The sequence below is a fragment of the Camellia sinensis genome, chromosome 14, assembly GCF_055761805.1.
Source record: "Camellia sinensis isolate YWXY chromosome 14, ASM5576180v1, whole genome shotgun sequence".
Lineage (NCBI taxonomy): Eukaryota > Viridiplantae > Streptophyta > Magnoliopsida > Ericales > Theaceae > Camellia > Camellia sinensis.
In genome coordinates, this window is record NC_138974.1 from 80,002,028 (window position 1) to 80,015,854 (window position 13,827).

Consider the following 13,827-nt stretch of genomic DNA (forward strand, 5'->3'; position numbering starts at 1 on the left):
TTCATTTTACTGCTCTTACATCGGCTTCTCATGCACAACCCATGGCGTGGTTAGACCGAACTAACATGTCATGAACGGAGTAACTCCAAGACCGGTCTAACTCCAAAGTACCGTTAGACTGATCTAACTTCGATCTTCTGTCGGATCGGACTAGCTTCACGGCCTTAGGACCGGACTAACTTCAAAATATCCACACGACCGGAGTAACTTATATGGCCATTTTACTCGGCCCTTTGTACTGTAGCTCATAACGGCCCATTACCCAGCTCGGCCCAATTTTCACATAAATTACCCTCTCAATTGCCCCTTAATTCCATCTGCCTAGCATGATTGGGATTATCTGTCAACCAGCCGAGCTATAGATTTTTAGCCTATCCAGCCGAGCTACTTTCACACCGAGCTCTGGCTGTCCGGTAGTAACGTCCCTTCAATCACAGAGACTGAAACGCTTCCCATTCTAATGGCACGTGGCATGCTCTGATTGACTGAGGACGGCTGTCACGACGTCTTTGTACTTCCTGAAATTTGAACAGTCCCGTCTTTTTCCCTTTACCTAAAACGAGCCTCTTCATTTTGACACACTTTGCAACTTTTCCCTCTCTGAGCCTCCATTGTTTCTTCAACTTCTAAGCTCGTGTTCTCCATAGCTGTTATTCTCTCTCCAACTCTTGCCTCTTCATCAGGTAAGCACTGTACATCTACTTTGTTTTCGTATTTTGTTTTCTGTGTTTTTGAAAAACATATTTTTCCATTTCGCTTTGCTCTGTATTTTTCTGGAAAAAACTTAACAATAGAACACATGAGTACATGTGATATCCTGTAGAAAACTGGTTTTCGATCCAAAATCATGATGCAACCGAACTAGGACACTGTTTAAGCTAGGTAAAAGTCTAGTCAGTTTACAACCGGACTAACACTTCATGTTTACACCAGTAGTTTTAATAAGTCAAACCACTTCTTGCGTTACCTCAGCCGAGGTAACCAACCGAACTAAGTTTGCACTTAGCATACTGAGATACCTGAACTCCAACCGATCTAGGCCTTTAGGGCTAAACCAGCTTTCTTAGTTTTTTAGGCGGAACTCAGAAAGCTCCCCTAGACGATCAACCAGTCAAACAGAACTGTTTCCACAACCGAGATATCGAGACGCTTGCCAAGGCCGAGCTAACAAAAGCCCTGCTCAAACCAAGCTACCAATCATCTTGCAGAAACCGGGACAGAACCTGTAGCATCCCACACAGTCGAAGTAGGACTTCTTTTTATCTTGCTTTTAATTTGTAGCACAGCCCAATGATCTGTGCTTAACACCTTTGTTCTTCACTTTGCAGACTTAGGTTGCCCAGGCACTCCTCTGCGCTCAACCGAGCTACTGAGCACAATTTTTGGACCGAACTAATTTATTCATAAATTATACAATAAATGAGGAAGTATAGGTTTCTAGTAGAGACGCCAGGTAGTCTAGCCAAATTCCGAAGGGATTATGGCATACTTGACGATGTACACCTTACCCTGACCAAAAAAGATGTTATACCCTGGGGGAATGAAAGCTTCGTCCCCTTTACCCTCTTGTCCATAATTGAAACCGGACTACGATTTCCAGTCTAACCCTTAATTTGTGAGTTTCTTAGGCAAAACAGACTATGCCCATCCCAACTATCCACCAATTCATACCGTATAATAATGGGAATAGCCGAACTAAACCGCCAAGCCGGTCTCAACCTCGGTCTGGCCGAAATCTTTCACCAATACTCCATTGGTTCGAAGGAAGACGGCTGGGTGTACTATCTTAGAATACGCCGTCGACGTGAGAAAATAATAAAAAACACACCGGATAAAGACTTGAATGACGACGATTTTTTCTAGGTGTCTGGGAACTTTGAGGATCACCAAGCCCAGATTCCTGGTCGAAGCATCAATTGGAAAAAAGGAACACCTGGTATAATTACTTCGGTTTTCTTGTGTGCTTTCCAATATTTCGGTTTTCAATTTTTCAGCCGAACTAACAGTTGTTTTCTTTCATAGATTCTGCCCACCTCCAGTCTTTGTATAGCTACCCAAATCTAGCAACCTTACGCACCGCACTACGGTATCCAGAACGTAGTTGGGCCAAGCTATTAAAGTTCGAACCGACCTATAGATACAGCGGCCGTCGAAAAGCGAGAGTGACCGACTTTCTGCTAGAGGAGGCCCCAGAACCGGACCCAACCTTGCCAGAAATTAGACTAATCCCACTGACCACTGAAGAAGAAATGGCCAAGAAAAACAGAGTCAGGGCCCTCTTGACCGAAACCAACAGACCCGAAGTACCGCCACCGAGCCAAACCCAAGAGACCGTGGTGGCGCTACCAACGCAACAACCTTCTTCATCTCGGTCAAAGAAGCGTACCCGGACTAACCAGACCAAGCCATGCTTAGTAGATGAGGATAAAACCATCCTTCCGCCGAGCCCCCCACCAATCCCACAACCGGAGCCATTTGACCGATCTGCCTCCAAGTGGGTTCCCAAGCTCACGTTTCAGAACCGAGATATCCAAGATACTGACTCGGTGGTCGCTGAGAAGGATCACATACTGGCTTTCAACTTTGCCAAAAGTGTGTGCCTTCCAAAAGACATGGAGCACCACAATCAATTGAACACCGAGTTGAAGGCCATCCGATCTTCAACAAAGTCCATGATCCTGGTAGGCAATTCTTTTCTTTGCTTTTTCATCCTTCCAATTTTTTCCAACTTTCAGTTCGGTTCAAAAAAAAAGTTACTACTCTTTTGCAGGCCATTCAGAAGAACAACATCGCCCACAAGCGAGTGTTGGAGCTCAGGAGGACTACAAGGGAGGCCATGGCCGAAGCCGAAGCCAAGACCACCGAGCTGAAACAATCCCAGGCAAAGATGACCGAGCTGGAGGCTGAGGTAACACGTCTAACCGGACTAGTTACCTCGGCTAATGCTGATAAGAAAAAAGCTTTGACCGAAATGAGAGATAAGCACCTGTGGGAGCTAGCAAAGCTTGAAAGCTTTAAGGCCGCCGAAATACAAGAGCTAAAGAAGAAATCTGATGATGCCGAAACAAAGGGCTTCAAGGCAGGCGAGGCTGCATACATTCAGCAGTGTGAAGCTGCGAAGGACTTGTTCTTCAAGTGCGGCTGCAGGAGTGCTGCAGAGCAGCTCGGTTGTGGTCCCGAAACCGAGATCTACAACACTCCTCAGTACTTCATTCCAGCCTCACTGGTGGAGTATGCAGCTGATCTTCAGAAGCAATTTCTTGAGGCATCTGACGACGACGATGAAGAGAACGAGCCAACTGACACTCCGGTTGACAATGTTCGAGCTAACCAATCACTTCAGGTGGAGCCTGTGGTAGAGGATCTGATCATTGAGCAACCAGTTGAAACCGAGCTCCAGGCCGAGATCGAGCTCCCAATTCAGACTGTAATTCCGTCTGAAACCAGGCTTCGGGTTGATGCCGAGCTGGATGTTGAAATAGATGACCTTTTTAGCTGATTTTGCACTTTTTCTTCTTTCTTTTGTAACCGGGCTGAGTCCCTTGCTCTGTAACGAAAATTGTTATGGACATGGTATTTGAAAACTTTCTCTTGAGTCCAGTGTTATGTCGGTTTGTTGGCTTGTTTGTATTTGTTCTCTTTGAATGATTGCTTCCTTTCCTTCATGTGTTATTTCGATTTTTTAGTTGGTCAATCTATGCTTACTAGCCAACCACTCTTCAGCCTTAAACTTACTTCGACTGAAGAGTAACAAGAGTTGGTTTAATCCAGCCAACCACTCTTCAGCCTTAAACTTGCTTCGGCTGAAGAGTAACAGGAGTTGGTTTAATCCAGCCAACCACTCTTCAGCCTTAAACTTGCTTCGATTGAAGAGTAACAAGAGTTGGTTTAATCCAGCCAACCACTCTTCAGCCTTAAACTTACTTCGGCGGAAGAGTAACCAGAGTTGGTTTAATCCAGCCAACCACTCTTCAACCTTAAACTTGCTTCGGCTGAAGAGTAACAAGAGTTGGTCTAATCCAGCCAACCATTCTTCAGCCTTAATCTTACTTCGGCTGAAGAGTAACAAGAGTTGGTTTAATCCAGCCAACCACTCTTCAGCCTTAAACTTACTTCGGCTAAAGAGTACTAAGAGTTGGTTTAATCCAGCCAACCACTCTTCAGCCTTAAACTTACTTCGGCTAAAGAATACTAAGAGTTGGTTTAATCCAGCCAACCTCTAAGTTGGTTTTTCCAGCCAACTTAGAATAGATTGTTTGGTTATTCCGACCAAACGTCCTGCAACCTGGATTCTTATCCTGGGCTTAGGAGGGATGTTGGTTTAATCTAGCCAACTTCTAAGTTAGTTTTTCCAGCTAACTTAGAATAAAAATGTTTGGTTATTTCGTCCAAACGTCCTGCAGCCTGGATCCTTATCCTGGGCTTAGGAGGGGTGTTGGTTTAATCCAGCCAACCTATAGATTAGTTTTTCCAGCCAACCTTACTTTTGATGTCCCTAACTCACTAATGCAATCTTATACAAAAAATAACTATGCTGTAAAGAATTGACTTTGTTTTATTGAGAGAAAGGAAAATTACACATACTCGTAAAAAAAAAAAAAACTAAAAATAAAATAGTTTGAGATTGGCAGTGTTCCATGGCCTTGGAATGGCTTTGCCGTTCTCATCTTCCAGGTGGTATGCCCCTTTGCTAGCTAATCCGATCACTTTGTAAGGTCCTTCCCAATTTGGCCCTAACTTGCCATCTGCTGGTATCAAGGTGTTTCCCATCACTTTGTGCAGTACCCAACCTCCGATCTTGAATTGTCTTGGATGCACCGTTTTGTTGTATTTCCTGGATAACTCTTGTTGGTATGAGGCAATGTGAACCAGTGCTCTTTCTCTTCTTTCTTCCGCAAGGTCGAGCTCCAATGCTATGGCTTCTCCATTCAAGTTTGGATCAAAATTTTCGCTTCGAATTGTGGGGAGGCCAACTTCCAGTGGGATTACTGCTTCCATTCCATAGGCCAAGGAGAATGGTGTTTCTCCTGTTGATCGTCGAGGTGTGGTGCGGTAAGCCCATAAAACATGAGGAAGTTCTTCTGCCTACTTGCCTTTTGCCTTCTCTAACCTTTTCTTCAGTCCATCCAAGACAACCTTATTTGATGCTTCTACTTGGCCATTTGCTTGAGGATATACTGGTGTAGAATTGTAGAACTCTATCTTGTATTCTTCACAAAAGCTTCTAAAGATTTTGCCATCAAACTGGGTGCCGTTGTCTGATATGAGGGCTTTAGGTATGCCAAATCTAGTAATGATATTTTTCCAGACGAACTTCTTCACATCTTTTTCCTTGATTGATGCCAATGCTTCTGCTTCCACCCACTTTGTGAAGTAGTCTGTCGCTGCGAGAAAGAACTTCTTGTTTCCGGGTGCTGTTGGAAGTGGTCCTACAATGTCCAAGCCCCACATTGCAAAGGGCCATGGGCTGGTCAATAGTAGGAGTTCTCTAGCTGGTTGATGTATTTGGTGTGCGAATTTTTGGCATTTCTCGCACTTCTTCACATATTTCTCTAAGTCTGCCTGCATGTATGGCCACCAGTATCCTTGCGAAATGGCCCTGTAAGCTAGCGATCTTCCTCCTTGATGGCTTCCGCACACCCCTTCGTGTATCTCATACAAGAATGCTTGAGAATGACTTTTTGTATAATGCCAGGGATGGGGAGAGCCAAAATCGCTGCGACTTTGCTCTAATTTTGTTGGCTTCTTTCTTTTCTTCCGGTAGGATGCCATCTTTCAAGAATAGTATGATGGGATCCATCCATGAGGGGCCTAGATCGGCGCAGCATACTTCTTCTGCTTCGGGGTCTTCGATGCTTGGTCTTGGTAAGTAGTCGATGAGCAATGGATGAGGGATGGATGTATCTGCCATTGAAGCAAAGCCTGCTAGTTCGTCTACTCTGTCATTCTCTTCCCTGCCTATTTGTTCTATCCTCACTACTTCAAATTTCTTGATCTCTGTTCTGACCAATTCTTGGTACTTGGCCATCCTATCATCCTTTGCTTCATAGTCGCCAGAAATTTGGTTTACCACCAGCTGTGAGTCGCTGTAGACCATTAATTCGGTGGCCTTCATGTAGTATGCTGATTTGAGTCCTGCAAGAAGTGCTTCATACTCCGCTTCGTTGTTTGATGCTGGGAAGCCAAGGTTGATTGCTTGCTCCACAATCAGGCCGTCGGGTGAGATGAGGACTATGCCAAGTCCTGCACCATGCCGGTTGGATGCTTCATCCACAAAGAGCTTCCACATCTCACCAACGAACAACTTCCAGCAAGTGGAGGGGTCGGATGATGTCGTGGGGTCAAGAATGTTACTGGTGTTTTCTTCAAGGTCCATGCTTGCTGTCTGTCCCTCGATATCTGATTGTACCAAGTCTTTATTTGTTGGTGAGTCTTGGTTTGCTTCTTCCTTGCTGTCTTTAGTCTGGTCTGCCTTGGAGTCTGACTGAGCACCTTCTGCTAGGGGTTGTGCTATTCCGGCGTCAACTTCCATCCCTAGTTTGGTTGCGTCAGTTAGGTCAACTGGGCAGATATGATGACTTCCAGGAGTAAACTCTGCGACGAAGTCTACCAAAGATTGGGCCTTTACTGCGGTTTTAGGTTGGAACTTGACGTCGAATTGTCCTAACTCTACTGCCCACTTCAAAATTCGCCCAGAAAAGTTCACCCTCTCAAACAAAGCTTTTAGAGGGAAAGCTGTGAGGATGACTATGGTGTGGGCGTGAAAGTAGTGTGCCAATTTCCTGGAGGCCATCATCAAGGCTAATGCCAGTTTTTCCAGTGGCAAATACCTTGTTCGGCTCCCAGCAATGTCTTGCTGACATAATAGATGAGCAGATGTTGAATTCCTTCCGCACGGACCAACACTGCGCTAATTACGTGCTGAGAGACTGCCAGGTATAAGAAGAGTTCTTCTCCTGGTATTGGGGTGACCAGCAATGGTGGAGAGGACATGTATTCTTTTAAGCTTTCCAGAGCTTGGTCGCATTCTTCGTCCCATTCGAACTTGGCTTTTAAAGCTTGAAAGAATGGTCGTAGTCTGTCTGACGATCGGCTTATGAACCGATTGAGCGCGGCTGCCATGCCGGTGAGATGCTGCACTTCTTTTACTGAGTTTGGTCTATCCAAATCCTGAATTGCTTTGATCTGGGAGGGGTCCGCTTCTATACCCCGGTTGGTCACAAGGAAGCCCAGAAATTTGCCAGATCCTACTCCGAATGCACACTTGGATGCATTGAGGCGCAACTTGTGCTTCTTTAGGATTTCAAACATCTCTCTTAGGTCCTTGAGATGGTTATTCTCATCCTTGCTCTTGATCACCATGTCGTCGATGTAAGCTTCCATTGTTCTGCCTAACAATGCTTCAAACATCTTAGTGACCATCCATTGGAATGTTGCCCCTGCGTTCTTTAGGCCAAAGGGCATGACCTTGTAACAATATAGTCCTCTTGGAGTTGTAAAGGATGTGACCTCCTGGTCTGGTTCATGCATGGCGATTTGATGGTAGCCTTTGTATGCATCCAAAAAGTTAAGTCGGTTGTGCCCCGCCGTTAGGTCGACCAGTTGATCAATCCGCGGTAGAAGAAAGCTGTCTTTTGGATATGCCTTGTTGACTGTTTTATAGTCGACGTAGACACGCCACTTGCCATTCTTCTTTGGCACTACGACTGTGTTGGAGATCCATCTTGGGTAGTGCACTTCTCTAATTGCTCCTGCCTCCAGCAGGTTACCTACTTTTTCCGCCACTATCTCGGCATGGTGGAGTGCTGATCTGTGTGTGCGTTGGATGACTGGTCTGGCGGATGGGTGGACATTGAGTTAGTGACAGATAAAGTTTGGATCAATGCCTGGCATGTCGTAGGGCGTCCAGGCGAACACTTCGATGTTAGAGGTTAAGAATTCCAAGACCTCTAATCTCTCAGTGCTGCACAACGACGAACCGAGCAAAAAGAACTTATCTGGGTTCTTTTCATCTATTCTTACTTCTACCAAGTCCTCCACTGCTTTCTGATTAGCCGCTTTGCCGACATCTGTGAATAGCTCATTGCTCTCAGGTTCTTCCACCGAATGAACGCATCCTTTGGCAGCGCGGCTGCCATTCACCGTGACGAAGCATTGCTTGGACATAATATGATCTCCATAGACCTCTTCAATTACACCGGTGTCGTTTGGGAACCGCATTACTTGGTGGTAGGATGACGCCACCGATCCCATGGCATGCAGCCATGTTCTGCCCAAGATGATGTTGTAAGTGGAGGGGACCTTCAATACCTAGAACTCCACTTGTTTCGTCACGCTTCCTGCTCTGACTGGAAGAATTATTTTGCCGACGGGCCATTCTAGCATGGAGTTGAATCCAATTAGGGGAGATACGGCTGGCGCCAAGTCCTTGTCTTGTAGCTTTAATTGTTTAATGTTTCGTAGTACATGATTTCACATGAACTACCCTGGTCAATCAGAATCCGCTTGACGTCAAAATCCTTGACTCGGAGAGTGACGACCAGGGCATCATTGTGAGGGCAATATATCCGTTCCAAGTCTTTATCCGAAAAAGACATGACGTTTGTTTCCTCTGTCTTCCCCTTCTTGATGGCAGGTTCGGTACTTAGCACCTCTCTAAAGTGCTCAGCCTTTTTGATTGATCCTCTGAGCTCGCATACACGCTCAAGTTCAAAGACTCCATGTATCACATTGATAATGCCTTGAGGTGGGGCGTCGACTGGCATCCCATTGGGGTTATTATGGTCCTGGGGGGCTGGTTGCGTCCCTCCTTCAATGTACTTATCCAAGTGTCCTGCTGCCACCAACTCCTCCAGGTGCTGTCTCAATTGTGTGCAATTCTCAGTGTGGTGCCTCTTTTCTTTATGGAAGGTGCACCGTGACCTTTCGTCATAGTCCTTCTGCGCTTCCCCTAGTTTGGCTGGCCATCTAACGAAAGGCTCATCTCTTATTTCACTTAGAATTCGGTAGATCGGTTTCTTGAATACCGTGGTTATGGCCGTGCGGACCCTCAACCATCTTTTATCCGGGTCCTCTCCGTTGTCTCGGCTGCCACGTCCGTTTCTGTTCTGTCGATCTACTGCATTGCCCTTTGCTGAGGTCTTCTTTTCTGGTACTGTGGTCGTGCCAGATTTTGTTTTGGCACGTGCGCCATCCTCTTCTACCCTAATGTGCTGATGCACTCTTTCCATCAAGGCTTCCATGGTTAGGGGTGGTGTCATGGTGATTGAGTCCCTTAGTCTATTCCCGACTGGAAGGCCTCTTTTGTATTGCACAATGGCGAGATTGGTGGGGCAGTCGCCAATTTGGTTTAATGTCTCCCAGTAGCGACTATTGTAGGACCTTAGCGTCTCTTTTTCACCCATGTCGATGGAGAGTAACTGGTCAATCTCTACCGGGGTTTTAGTGTTTGTTCTGAACCTTGTGACAAACGCCTTTGCCAATTGCGCCCAAGAGGCTATGCTGCCTTCTAGAAGTTTTTCAAACCAAGTCAATCCTAGATCGCCAAGGCTTGACGGGAAGATGATGCACATTAGAGCCTCGTTTCGCCGATATACCGCCATAACCGGGCGGAAGTGGCTTAGGTGAATGTAGGGGTCCGTCTTCCCCTCGTACGTAGTGAATTTGGGCTGAAGGAAGCCTGTAGGTAGGGGCGCGTTTTCGATTGCCGAAACGAACGGCGAGGTTTGCAGCCTCGCTAATGCTTTGTCCGTTGGTTCGTAGGCAGGGCGTGGTAATGGCATTCCAACCTCGATGCTTCCATGCGATCGAGGAGCCAATCGTTGAAGGGCAGAAACTCTGCGAGGGTCGCGCGCCCTGGTGTCCTCCTTCCATCGTGCCTTTTCTTCCAGTATGATCCGCAAATCGAATAATTTGGGCAACTCCGTCTGTTTGGATGATGTTTGGTGCGAGTGTGATGGTCGGTAGGTACTTCCTTCTGTGTAAGACCTTAATGATCTCGTTCTCTCAGACCTGGAGTAACGAGTTTTGGAGGTTCCAGACTGAGTATCGTCTGCCCTGAGGCTTTTACTTTCTGCTTGTGATGGCGTTGAATGCCTTCCATGGTCTTCTGAGCGGTGAGGGGGCGTCTTGTTTTTACGCCCCTCTCCTGTCGCCACTCTTTTTTCCTTCATCTGGCGCTTCAAGGCTTCCATGTCGGCCGCCATCTTCCTTATTAATTCGTCTTGCTCCTTCATGCGGTCCTCCAGAACTTGAGGATCAATCCTCCGCCTTTGCCCGTCAGGACTTTGTGAATGAGAGTGACGGGGGCTGTGAGTCTGCCTCCCCCTAGTATCTCTCCTGGCATTATGTCGTTGGGGCTCCAAGTCTGCCATGGGAGGGATAGAAGGTAATCCCTCACGCCTTGCACCCCCATCTGGTGTTTTTCCGTCGATGACGGACTGTGGTAATTCTTCAATGTGCGCCATTGTTCCTAAAGAGGTGAAGCTTGATCAAGAGGTTTTGTCCTGTCTGTACTTCCCACAGACGGCGCCAATTGTACGGGAATGAAATAAACATTCTCGTATAATCCTGTTGATCAAGTCCGCGTTCCTCCAAACGTCGTCGCTTTGCCACTTGAAAACACAAACGTGAGCTAACCGGCGGGTGTGTGCTGGAAACCCCTCCGATGCCTAAGTCAGCAACTAGACAAAAAGCTGTGTGTATTCAGAAAACAAAGTTGTGTGTTACCTCTCCAAAGGTGATGTTTGTGAGCTTTTATAGGTTTCGTGTGGCACAATCCTAGTAGGACTTTTACTTCTCCATGCAAAGTCCTCCTGGGATTCATACTCCTGAAAGATAATGCTTATCCTTCAACACCCCCCTCACTGCTTAAACCAAGTGAGATGGTTTTATCATGGCCGAACTCCAATATGACCGAAGTAAACATGACTATGCATAGCCGCAAAATAAGCCGAACTAACTCTTCATTTTACTGCTCTTACATCGGCTTCTCATGCACAACCCATGGCGTGGTTAGACCGAACTAACATGTCATGAACGGAGTAACTCCAAGACCGGTCTAACTCCAAAGTACCGTTAGACCGATCTAACTTCGATCTTCTGTCGGACCGGACTAGCTTCACGGCCTTAGGACCGGACTAACTTCAAAATATCCACACGACCGGAGTAACTTATATGGCCATTTTACTCGGCCCTTTGTATTGTGGCTCATAACGGCCCATTACCCAGCTCGGCCCAATTTTCACATAAATTACCCTCTCATGTCGCATCATTCATTGTAAACTCAATTTAAATTTTTTTTCAAAACTCATAATTAAACAAATTTTTCATACTCAAATCATAATTTCAAAACTCACAAACTCAAAATACAACTCTATTCTCAAATCATAATTCTAAAAGTCTACCAAATGTTATCCTAGATTCTTCCATTAGCCTTCTATTTTGTAGCCTTTCCCTAGAAACTTTTGGCGGGACGTGACAATGAGCTAACTTGCTGCTGTTATAATTGGATTAAATGTTAAATCTTACGTAAAAACCAAGTCCGAGGTTGATTTTTATGCTAATATTTCTTGGCCCAAGTCTATTTTTGAGGAATTGTCTTTTAAATCATAGAATATTGTTATTGAAGACAAAAAAATTAGATTTAATTTTCAAAATCAGTGATGTGATAATCAATTAAGATATTAAAGGTTATATTTTCTCTCACAATTTTTTTAATTATCAATTAATCATACCGCTTATATATCATTGAATCTATAAAATACGTCTAGAAAACAGACTTGTGTCTCATTTTTCTAAATTATATTATAATTTGCCAAGTTGTAATAAGTACGGAATGTTATAACGGAGTTAAACATTAAATATATCATAGAAATCGAGTTAGGGTTGACTTTTTTGTCAATATTTTTTGGACCAAGTTTAATAATTGTAGGGCAAATTACAAACACCCCCCTCAAGATTTGGTGAAAATACAGATTCTCCCCTGAGGTTTGAGAAATTACATCCCACCCCCTAAGGTTTATATTTCCATAACAAATTGCCCCCTGAGGTTTTTATTTTCATACAGATTCCCCCCTAATTTCTCTTAATTTGTCATGAAAATTTGACCCTCAGGGAGCAATTTATAATTTCTCAAACCTCAGGAGGGAATCTGTACTTTTACCAAATCTCGAGGGGGTGTTTGTAATTTGCCCATAATTGTAAGATTGTCTTGTTAATGCTCAACTCATGAGATATTTAGGATTGGCTTGACAACTTTAGAAAAAGTTAAAAAGTCAAAAAGTTATTTAAAAAGTTAAAAAATATTATTATTTATTAAAAAAAATTAAAAATTTAATATATCAATATTAATACATATAAAGTAGATGGCCCAAGATTGGTACTAACGAGATGTAGAACTCGGTGACAAAGACAAAAAAAAAAAAAAATTATGTGTATATTCACATAATTGGATGGTAAAGTTGGGCCCCTGGGGCTCATCATGGGTTCCGTTTTTCTAATTTAAATCGTCAATATGTAAAACTCATCTAGTACTATATGTTTGTAAAAAATCACGTCTGTCGGATATCGTTAACTATATGATCAAATTAGTTTTGTATAAAAATGGATGGTGTTATAGTTAACGGTTAGCAAAAAAAAATAACACAATCAGATAGTTATCGATATCCAATCAACGTGATTTTTTATAAGCACATAGTGCTCGACAAGTTCTACACATTGAATGGTTCCGATTAGAAAAACGGGACCCGTGTTGGGCCCTCACGAGCCAAACAACACCATCCAATCAAAGCCCGAGAAGGAGACAATATTTTCTCATCTACTCACTCGACAGACTCCACTGCCAATCCGTACGGCCTCCTACCCTATCTCCTCCTATACACTTATTTATACAATTTTTTAATACACATTTTTTTTATATAAAAAGTCAAAAAATTAACCCAAACATTCATATTTTTTCCCTCAACTTTTTATTCTAAAAAGATAAAAAAAAAATACACTTATTTAGGACAGCCCAAAGGGCATAGAAAAATAGCACCAAATTTAGAGCAAACTCCAACACTTTTGGCAAAGTTATTTGTTAGCTCACTACAACATAAAACAAAAATGCTTGAGACCATTAATTAGTGATAACACTAATGATGTGGCAGTGAGTCTCACCGATGGCCACAATGTTGCTGTGCCTTGTTTTTTATTTTATTTTTATTACCACAATGTTGCTGTGCCTTGTTTTTTATTTTATTTTTATTTTTTAAGTGTTTACCAACTCATTAGTGATGCTTTAGAACACCACTTTTAATGGTATGTAGCATTGCTGTAAAAAAGTTAAATTTTAACTGTATCATCTTTAATGGACTTGTCAAAGCAAACTCCAACGCGTTCGGCTAAGTTATTTTTTAGCTCACTACATTATAAAAAAAAGTTAGATTTGAACTGTATCATTCTAACGATGAATTGTCATATTTTTGACACAATTAAATTTTACGTTACTATTTTTCAATTAATTTCTACATTGATTTGAATAACTATCATATTTTTTATTTCTTATTTTTTTGAAGATGGTTAAATTGTAATTATTGGAGTAAATTAACTTTTGCAATTACAATTTTTTATTATTTTTGTAATTTTTGTAATTTTGCAAGTTTTGATTTATGATAGGGAACTCTAGTATTAAAAAAAAATACTCAAATTATTAAGGTAAAAAATATGACCGACAAAAAATGATCTTTCTTTTAGATTTTTTGGAAATAGATTTGGCTCACATTGGAGTGACGTTTTGTAAGGTCAAGTCATATTTTGGCCGAATTTTTAGGAATGACAACATAACAA